At 34.4% G+C, this 10111-nt stretch overlaps 1 protein-coding gene across 3 annotated transcripts in view; it reads left to right on the top strand.

Moving 5' to 3' along the window:
- The window catches only part of LOC105218644 (uncharacterized), a 246005-nt gene that overhangs the window by 47962 nt on the left and 187932 nt on the right, over positions 1–10111 (top strand). The gene's annotated exons all lie outside the window — the stretch shown is intronic.

A 10111-nucleotide genomic window follows, 5' to 3' on the forward strand; every position in this document is an offset into this window, starting at 1 on the left:
TGCAATGAATCAATACTGATAAACACTAAATTTAATGGTACTGCAACTCAGCGTACTTGTGAAGCGAATCAGCGTCAAAAAGCAAACTGCAAAAGTATTTGCAATAATTTGCAGTGCACGAGAACTTTTAGTCGTTTGCCGAGACGATGGAGAGTGTGGAGTCAAAGTTATGAGCACACATGTGGTATATCGATAGCGAAAATAAAATCGTTTGCATATGTCGATACTGGTATATACATATATGTAGTACGTATAAGCACAAATATTTGCATATAATAAAAATTCGATTTTCCTTTCCTTCATTATTCAACATTGTGGTGTTGCAGCTGTGTTCTAGAAACAGATGTTACTTTTCAAGAGTTTCTTTGCCTTGTTTTAAAGCGTAAAATAATATGTTTAATACTTTTTTATAATATCGAGAAATGTTGACTAAAACATTAAATTAAACTGCTGTATCCTTTAATGGGCTATACCAGTGTGACATTTTCAAAAATTCGTTTTTCAAAAATATCCCGTGAAAACGGTAAGGTCGTAACTTGAATAGTTTTTGAATAACAGCGTTCTAAAGAGCGACCGCTCGCAGGTATAAACCTCTCTAGTTGAGACTTCAAACGCGTTTTTCTTTGGCAATTAAAAAAATACCATTATTTTGCATAAAAAACGACATTATTTTCAGAACTACGAAGATCAGCAAAATCGGACCACTGCAACGCTCACCAAATGGCGAGAACCGAAAACACAAACTAAGCCATAAATAAAGCTATGGAAATAGAATTTCGATTTTTAGAAAGGTGCTGCCACACTATAAACATAGTATTTGTGCAAATTTCTGCACCGATATCTTCACTAGTGATTATATATATATTGTAAAGTTAACGATTCAGATCGACTTCAAAGTTCTGGTATATAGGAAGTAGGTGTGGTTGTGAAGCGATTTGGCCTATTTTCACAACATATCATTGGGATGTAAGGAAACTATTACAAACCAAGTTTCATTGAAATCGGTAGTTCCTGAGATATGGTTTTTGACCCATAAGTGGGTGACGCCACGCCCATTTTCCATTTTGAAAAAAAATCTGAGTGCAGCTTCGATCTGTCATTTCTTATGTGAAATTTAGTGTTTCTGATGTTTTTCGTTAGTGAGTTAACCCACTTTTAGTAATTTTCAACATAACCTTTGTATGGAAGGTGGGTGTAGTTTTTATCCGATTTCTTTCATTTTTGGACTGTATTAAGAAATGGCAAAAAACGACTGCAGAAAGTTTGTTTTATATAGGTCTATTGGTTTGCGAGATATGTACATAAAACCTTTTTTGGGGGCGGGGCCACGCCCACTCCCTCAAAAAAATTACATCCAAATATATCCCTTCATAGTGCGTTCCTTCACACCAAATTTTATTTCCATAGCTTTATTTATGGCTTAGTTATGGCACTTTATGTGTTTTCGCTTTTCGCCATTTTGTGGGCGTGGCAGTGGTCCGATTTTCCTCATGTTCGAAAGCAACCTTCCTATGGTGCCAAGAATTAAGTGTGCCAAGTTTCACAGCTAGCACAGACGGACGGACGGACGGACAGACAGACATTCGGATTTGAACTCCACTCTTCACCCTGATCACTCTGGTATAATATATCTAACTCGCTCAGTTTTGGGTGTTACAAACAACCGTTATGTGAACAAAACTATAATACTCTCTTTAGCAACTTTGTTGCGAGAGTATACAAATATTTCTTATTGCTTAATTAGCACGCAGTTAGACTAACGTCATTGTGCTTTACTCATTAACCACTGCAGAAGCAGCTGATAGTAAAGAGTGTCGCATATAAAATATTTATCCTTCATTTAATCATCATTTGAGCAGATGCCACGCGTCAGATTACACATTTACAAAGTGTATAACGAGTACATTGTCACGTGCGTGAGGCAGTGCTCACACTTGTTGAAAACAAATTTGCCAGCTGTTTATGACAAGGCCGTGGAAAATGAGTTTGTAAGTGTATTTGTTTGGGATTTTAGGCAGCCCTGTAGGGGATATAGATATTTTTTAAAGAAATTATAATTTATATTTTTGAGAATAATGACGTTCTGAAGATTCTTAAACCTAAACATAAATAATCGAAATATATTAATATTAAATTAATCAATAAATTCACTTTAGTCTTATAGGTGTATATTATTGAATTATAACACTCAAAACTCAAAGCCAACACTGAATTTATGTCACATTGTAATCGATAAGCATTTGTGAAACTTCTAAACCAATTAAAAGTTGCGCTATTTCTTTACTGGACTGTGATATTTCCGCCCGTAAAGTTGCAGCACTTGTAATGTGTAAAGCACTTGCAAATGGAAAATGCCAGTTAGTGGTAGCGACATTATATCATTCGCTTCACACACGAAGCGTGCTTGCAATTTATTTCCACTTACAAAACAAATGGCTTGTATACACACCCATATACACACTAATACACAGAAGGCAAGCACTCATATTGCACACAGCTGTGCGAATGAAAATAAATGTGCAGCACGCACATAGTTAAGTGTTGAGGCCATTTAAATGCAAAAATATACAGCAACAAAACATTGACGCTGTCATAGTAAACAGATAAAAATAGTGTAATGTTGTAGCCAATTTAAAGGGACTACATAACAAGCATAGTTCTAGGCGCACTGACATATGCGTGTTAAAACAGCTCGTTTGCTGATTAAAAACAGATAAATCGCATAGAAAGGAAGTAGTTATTAGGAAGCAAATATTATGATTGCCAATTTTAGAAATCATAATATGAGAATTCAGAAACTCTGCCATCACTTCTGCCACCCTAGAAATCGCTGATTGAAATCGCACAAATTCTGTCACACAAATTTAAATTTTTTGTTCGCAAATTTGTAGTACACTCTCATCGATATTTCAATTTGCAAACTGCAAACAAATTTGTCAATTGTTGGTGTGCCGCACAATTTTAGTTTAAAAAAACATTGCGACTAATAATGTGGAAATCGAAAGAGTGAGAGGAAAGGAAAATTGCGCATTCGATTGTTTGCTTAAATAGATATATATTTGAATGGATGTTGAAGCAAAGCACTACAGTAATAGTATGCCATTGATATAGTTTTAGTTATTATACTGAATTTTTTTGCGTTTTATTAGAAAAGGCTTAAGTAAAAAATGTTTGCAAACGTGTGTAGGCCATTCTAGAGTCTTACTAATAGTCACAATTAAGAATTGGAACTCACAATAAATATAATTTTAAATATTTAGTAAATCACACAACTGTATTATAATCTTTTAGCAATATATAGTTATATATACACTACATGTCGTATGTATACCTATCCTGATTTGCAATTGATGTCACGTTTACGACATGTATCTCGAAAGCGCTATGACTCGTGCGCAATTGCTCAGAGAGCCAAAAGCTTTGTAAAAATAAGCATTAACATTATCACACTGTTAACGAGTGGGAATTGCAACGGCACTTGCAAGTGTACAAACATACTCAATTGTACTCACACATATAAATGCGGGCGCGTTTTAATGTGCAATGCATGCATGTGGCAGATAGCGACCTATATATATACGTATATATATTCAAGCGTGTGTGAATGACTGAGTGAAGCAGCTGCAGCAAAGAGTATGTATAAGTAAGAATCCTGCTGAGTTGCCAGCATCACCTCTTTTGTTTACTTTCTTCCAATAGCCCATCTCAATTCTTCTTCAATAATTTTTGTTGCTGTTGCTGCACTTTGGAATTCGTTTACAACTACGATGTATAAATGCGGTATCAATAACAAGCCAGCTGACCAGTACTATGCTTTGGTTAGTTTATATGATATATTGTAGTTAAAAGCATGTACGGATATACATACATATATTTGAGGGGTAAATGTTTTTACACTCGCAGGAAAAATGTGCTATCTTATTCCACAAGCAAACCTTTCAAGGCTCACTGTAAATAGCGAAAGTTGGATGATAAGAAGTTTAATGGCATGAGCTCAAATGTTCGTGTTAGTTAGTCGCCATTTATTATGATCCATTTGATGGCTCAGATTCTTGATTTTTGTTTATGCTTATTTGCTGTAATTGCTTGAAAGTGTACGTTTTATGTTTTAATTTTGTAGGAGAGCCAAATCATAGAAACGTCCCTGTCTATAGGGAACCAGCATAAGTTTTTCAATTAAGGCTTTAGCTATATATGTGCCTAATCATTCATATTAATTCTCGAATAGTTAAAAAAATATCAAAACCTTTCAATAAAATGTATGAATGAGAAGGAAAAATATATATTACATAATGGGTATCAACTTAACAAATATAATAGAGATATTTTTGAGAAAGGAAGTAGTACATGTAAAATATGATATAGAAAATGTAAAATATCGATTGAATAATTTACATTATTATTATATCCCATTTTACCAAAATCCGCATCAATTCAACCAGCAAAACTAACTGACAGCTTTAATATGCATAATCGACCCTTAAAGCAAAGGGAACTCATCAATAAAGCTGAAAAAAATATTTACTGTCTACAGTTGTAGTTGTAAATACAGCTTCAATTTAGTTGTATTACTGCACGTATCATAAATCCGCATGTTGTCCACTTTGTGCTGCTCCCGAATAAGAAATGCCATGTCAAATCCTCTAATTCAATTTGTAGCGTCAAAATTATTTAAATAACCCAACAAAATTCCGACAAAACTTTTATAATTTACAACCTGGCATAAAAGACGGACATACAGACAACTGCAAGACAACTTAATAGCTGTCACTCATACGCACCGACAAACACCTACCAGCTGAGCAATAACCAAAAAAAAACAAACAAAATAAAGACGAATAAAAATTGTAAATCTGCAAATAAACTTTTGACACGTGCATGCAGCCTGACAATAAAAAAAAGACTTAATAAAAAGAAAGATATCCTGCTGTAAAAGCACAAACGAAGTAAACAACTTATTCTTCAGACGAAGACAGAAGACTTATCGAAATAAAAAACGTTTAGAAAATGCAATGTATTGCCATATATTTAGTTACGTGTATATGTGTCTGCAAAACACTTTAAGCTGCTGTCAAATGCTCAACGTTTTATTCAGTTATCCCATAAATTATAATCAACAATGTCACACCTTTCAAGTTCAACTCCATAGGCATTCAAATACATATACACATTGATTTGATATACGAAATTGCGGGTGTGAGTAGAAAATTCATTTTGCGCACCTTCGTCAAGAGGCACAATAAGCAAGAGAATTCCAAATTTTAGTTGCTCAAAAAAGTTTCAGGAATATGCACATGAATACACACACACAGACAAGACATAAATTGGCTGAAGAAAATGGCAACGAACACTTCTTCTACTCTGCTTTTATTTTTCTCCTCTCTTCCGCTATTCGCACTTTTTTCCCGACATTTCTAGTACTATTTAAGTTTTCACATTTACATTTTATATATACTCGCTTACGAATATCTGTTATTACTGACGAGTGTCAGTGCGTGGTTCAACACTCGATGTCAACAAGTCAAGTTTTTATCTGACAGCGTGAGGTTTATGAACTTCATTTCTAATTTTGTCTTGTGGCATATTTGAAATCATGTCGGTACCCCTTGCGGGAGATTTCAATGTAAATTTCAATGCCAGAGGCTGAACCATTAGTGGCATTCCTCAGAGAGAAATTTTCATTAGAAATGATCAATGGAAGCAATGATCCTACGACAAAGGAGATATGACTATTGATGCGGTATTCGCGAGAAATATAGATTAAATAGATGTAAGACATTTCATATCGTATTTTGGTTATCATAATCCAATTGTAAATATTATAGATATCAATCCGTCAGAACCCAGAAATGATAATTGATTTGGATTTTGGTTTATAAAATGTGCATAATAAATTTATAAAATGTGAATTTATGAAAGTGTTGATCACTCCACCATATTTTTATCCTTTCCCTCTCGCTAGTTTTCTTTCATACAAAATGATATGCATTTCTTGGAATATCACTAAGAAGTATAACTTCTTCCGCGCGAAGGGACTCCACGCACCAGTTTTTTGTCCTCTTCCACATTTTCACTTGCTGTGGATTTTCAACGAGCATGAATTGTACCATTCTGTTCAATATTTTCGAAAAAATAGACTTCAATTTCAAAAATTTAAATTGTTTTCTAAATGCCGTATATAAAAATGTTTATTTTAGGATTATGTAACGCTAACAACAAAATGCTTAGCTTCTCCTCTAAAATGTTTTATTATTTAGCTGAATAAAATCTGATTATAGCCAAAAGACATGTAGGGAGGAAAATCAGCTTCCAGAATATATTAGGTTGCAAATATCTTTCCGTTGTTGAGTGTTACCGTGAACTGATTTAGTTCAAATATGCGCCGTTTCGTTCGATAATCTGTTTCCATCTGGACGGCAACTTCATAGTACCCCCCTCGTAACTTGTACGCCCCTCCTTATTTGCGAACATTGCACAAGCCTCTTTTGAGTTTAACTTTACACCACCAAGGGCGCTCGCTATTGACAGGAACAGATAGTAATCACTTGGCGCTATGTCCGGGCTATATGGTGGATGCGATAAAACCTCCCATCCGAGCTACACAGAAAAACGGCCGTCAATTCACCGAATTCAGCGGCCTTCGACTACGACCGTGATATTCTCGTAGGTTATTCATTTTTCGTCTCCAGTCACCAGCATATCGCAGGCGTTAAATCGGCCCAGAAGGTTTTTTTGCGTCAAATCATGCGGCACCCAAACATCAAGTTTTTGTGTGTATCCTTCTGGGCGATGTCACGAGATGCCACATGCCGGCTGGCTTATCTTTGGTGTCGTCTTCACCCGCTCTGTATCGTCGAAACCATTCCCCCGCAGTTCGAAGTGATAGAGTATCATTCCCCAAAGCACCTTTTATCTCACAGAAAGTTTCTCTAGCGGATTTGCCTTTAACGAAGAAAATCTTTAAAATAGCGAAAGAGTGAACCCTATTTCTACACGTATATAACTATTGAACGCAATATCCAAATCATGCATAACGTCGTTTTGTAGGATATGCCAAGACCTTTCACATACGTATAGTATTGTCAGATATGAGCTCTGTAGCGCTTTATACATAGCTGCGAAATTCAAAAGAAAAAGGGATTTATTTTCCAACCTAATATTATATTATATTAAATATTAAAGATTTATAATAATGCCATATATAAGCACTCATTTATTTCTGTTCCTAACTCCAATCTGAAAGAATCAAATTTTATAAGTCATCACTCATATAAATACTCATACCTATGTAAGCTTATAATCTACCAACAACACATGTCTGTATGTCCTATTTTAACTTTAAATGGCACATTTCCATAATATAGCAATCTCATTCAACCCAATGAAGCAACAATCAGCTTTGCCCCTTTTTGTCACAATACAGAAAAAAGGGTTTCAAATAGAGTGATTCCGACCTCCCTCATGTTGGCTGAAGAGGACGAATATGATGGCTGTAACACTGTTGCTTTTATCACACTGCATTCATGTTGATAAGTTAATAAAGGATATTGTTGAGTTTTCATCATCGCTTCATTGTGCAAGTGAAGGACTGTCTGACTGTCGCTGATGTTTTGATGACCTCCGACTCGTATTGTAGGCAATCTTGCATATCTATACTAATATTATAAAGCTGAAGAGTTTGTTTGTTTGTTTGTTTGAACGCGCTAATCTCCGAAACTACTGGTTCGAATTGAATAATTCTTTTTGTGTTGGATAGTCCATTTATCGAGGAAGGCTATAGGCTATATAGTATCACGACCAATAGGAGCGAAGAAACGGTGGTTAATGTATAAAAACGTGATTTTGGCAACAATTCGATCTCAAAATGGCATTACGTTGGCTCTCGCATCTACTGGAATTGCAGCAACGCTACTTGAAGTTGGAAGAACGGCACATTCGACATTGTAGCTTCAGTTAAACATACAAATACAGAACAATGAAAGATCTGTGGAATAATAATCATCGCTTTGGTGGCGTAATGATACTGTTATTGACAAACACATTCTGTTATTTCGAAATCAACAGCGGCGGAGGAATTGAACGCATGTTTCAAGTCAGCGTATGATTGACCATGAATATGCGTATGTTCCTGCAACAGGATAGCACCGCAGAAGATCTGCAAAGAACTAGGCACATTCCGGTTAATACTTCTAATGGTTTGATATCAATCCGAACATTAGCCAAATTTATCGTAACTACGATTGGTTGAGTGCACGCAGCTTTTTAACTGTCAAAAATACCAATGTCGATGACTTAATCTATACGACTTAAAGTCAACTTCCGGGATATTTGTGTTCATACACATCGATCGACCATGTTGAAAATGAAGACGAAGCTGTGAATTACCCAGTGAAATTTCTAAATTCTTTGTCATTATAATGATTTGTCATTTATTATGCTTCGCAATCTTCAAGCAGCTATCGAAAAATGTAATAGTTGCAAGAATTTTTTAAAGGGACTTACAAGGGGGCAGAATTCTTGATTCTACGAATTTCTTGGAGTTCCAACGATTTGCCATTTCAGTTCAAAGGTATTCAGTTTCCAATGAGACTTGCATTTGGGATGACAATCAACAGGTCTCAAAGACAGTCGCTGGAGGTGTGTGGCATAAATTTTATTCACGAGTTGAAAAATAATCGTCTCTGAACATTTACGCACCGGAACAGAAAACAAAAAATTTTGTTTATTAAGCTGAGTTACATTGAAAAAAAAAAAAATAAAAAAATCGCAAATAAATGTTTTCCAACACTATACAAATTCAACTTTGTTTTCAAAACAAATAATTTCGCGGAGTCAGCTAGTATACTACATTTTTGGCACATAATGGAAATGATTTTTTTTTTTTGATAATATTAAAAAACTGAATAGGATCAGGCAAAAGCTTTACTATACGTGTGAAGTGCAATCAATTGTCCTAAATTAAATAATCATTTTAAAGATTTAGATTTTTGCCTCAAGTGCGAAGTAACGTGATGAAAGCAAGGTGAACAGAAAGATCAGAAGGAGATATTATAAAAAATAGTTGTAAACAAAAATGAAATTCAGTTTGGGTATTTGCGAATTATTATAGACAGGTTTGAATATAAATTAAAATAAATATAATTACTTATACTTATACTACACCCATACTCATACTCCTCCTAGTTCAATTCAAACGTATAATTATACTTATTCTTATATTTATACATATACTTATACTCATACTCATAGGATTTATAGGCTGCTTTCTCAACCATTTTTAAGATAAAGATTTACACAATGTACTCTATTTTAAATAATCTGTCAAACAAAAACAAAACGTATCAATGTCTCAATTTAATTAAAGCTTCCACAGCACTTGATTAAGGCAATCAAAAATAAAATACTCTTCAGACTCAATTTAAATACTAAAGCGGTTTCGAGACTACGCAGCCAATATTCTCATCAAATCAGAATATTTTTCCAGGAATATTCAGCTGAAAATACAATTTACATATTTTAACTATCAATTGTCTATCTTATCCAATGAGTACAACTGGACGAATTCTCTTGAATTTCTTGCTGCATAAAACTCAATTGACTTCTGTTACTCAATAACAAAAATAAAAATACAGACAAAAAGCAGAAGAAAATAATTTGAATTGTGAATTTGTTATTTGTGTTTTGTGTGCCTTTATTTGGCTTTGGCGACCTATATAATCAATACAAAACATCTTAATGCCTCAAACCATTTATATGTTTCTTATTTGCTAACTTATTTACTTACTTATATATATACACGTAAATATTCGTACATATTTACACTGGAGCACAACAACTGTATCTATGTGCTTTATCTACTTTCAGGAAACTAGCAATTTTCTATCCTCATTTGAAGCGATTTCCTATGCTGTGAAGAGCATTGCAACAAAACTTAATTGGACTCATGTTGACATTTATGTTGGCGGTAAGTCACTGTTATTTACATAACTAAATTACAAGAATTAGATTTCAGAAAACAATTGCATTTTGTTGAAGCAGCCAGATAATGTAGGAGTGCAAATGAACTGGTCGAAAAAACTAAACCCTTAATTATTTAGTGACTCTTTCAGCG

This window comes from Zeugodacus cucurbitae, chromosome 2, assembly GCF_028554725.1.
Source record: "Zeugodacus cucurbitae isolate PBARC_wt_2022May chromosome 2, idZeuCucr1.2, whole genome shotgun sequence".
Lineage (NCBI taxonomy): Eukaryota > Metazoa > Arthropoda > Insecta > Diptera > Tephritidae > Zeugodacus > Zeugodacus cucurbitae.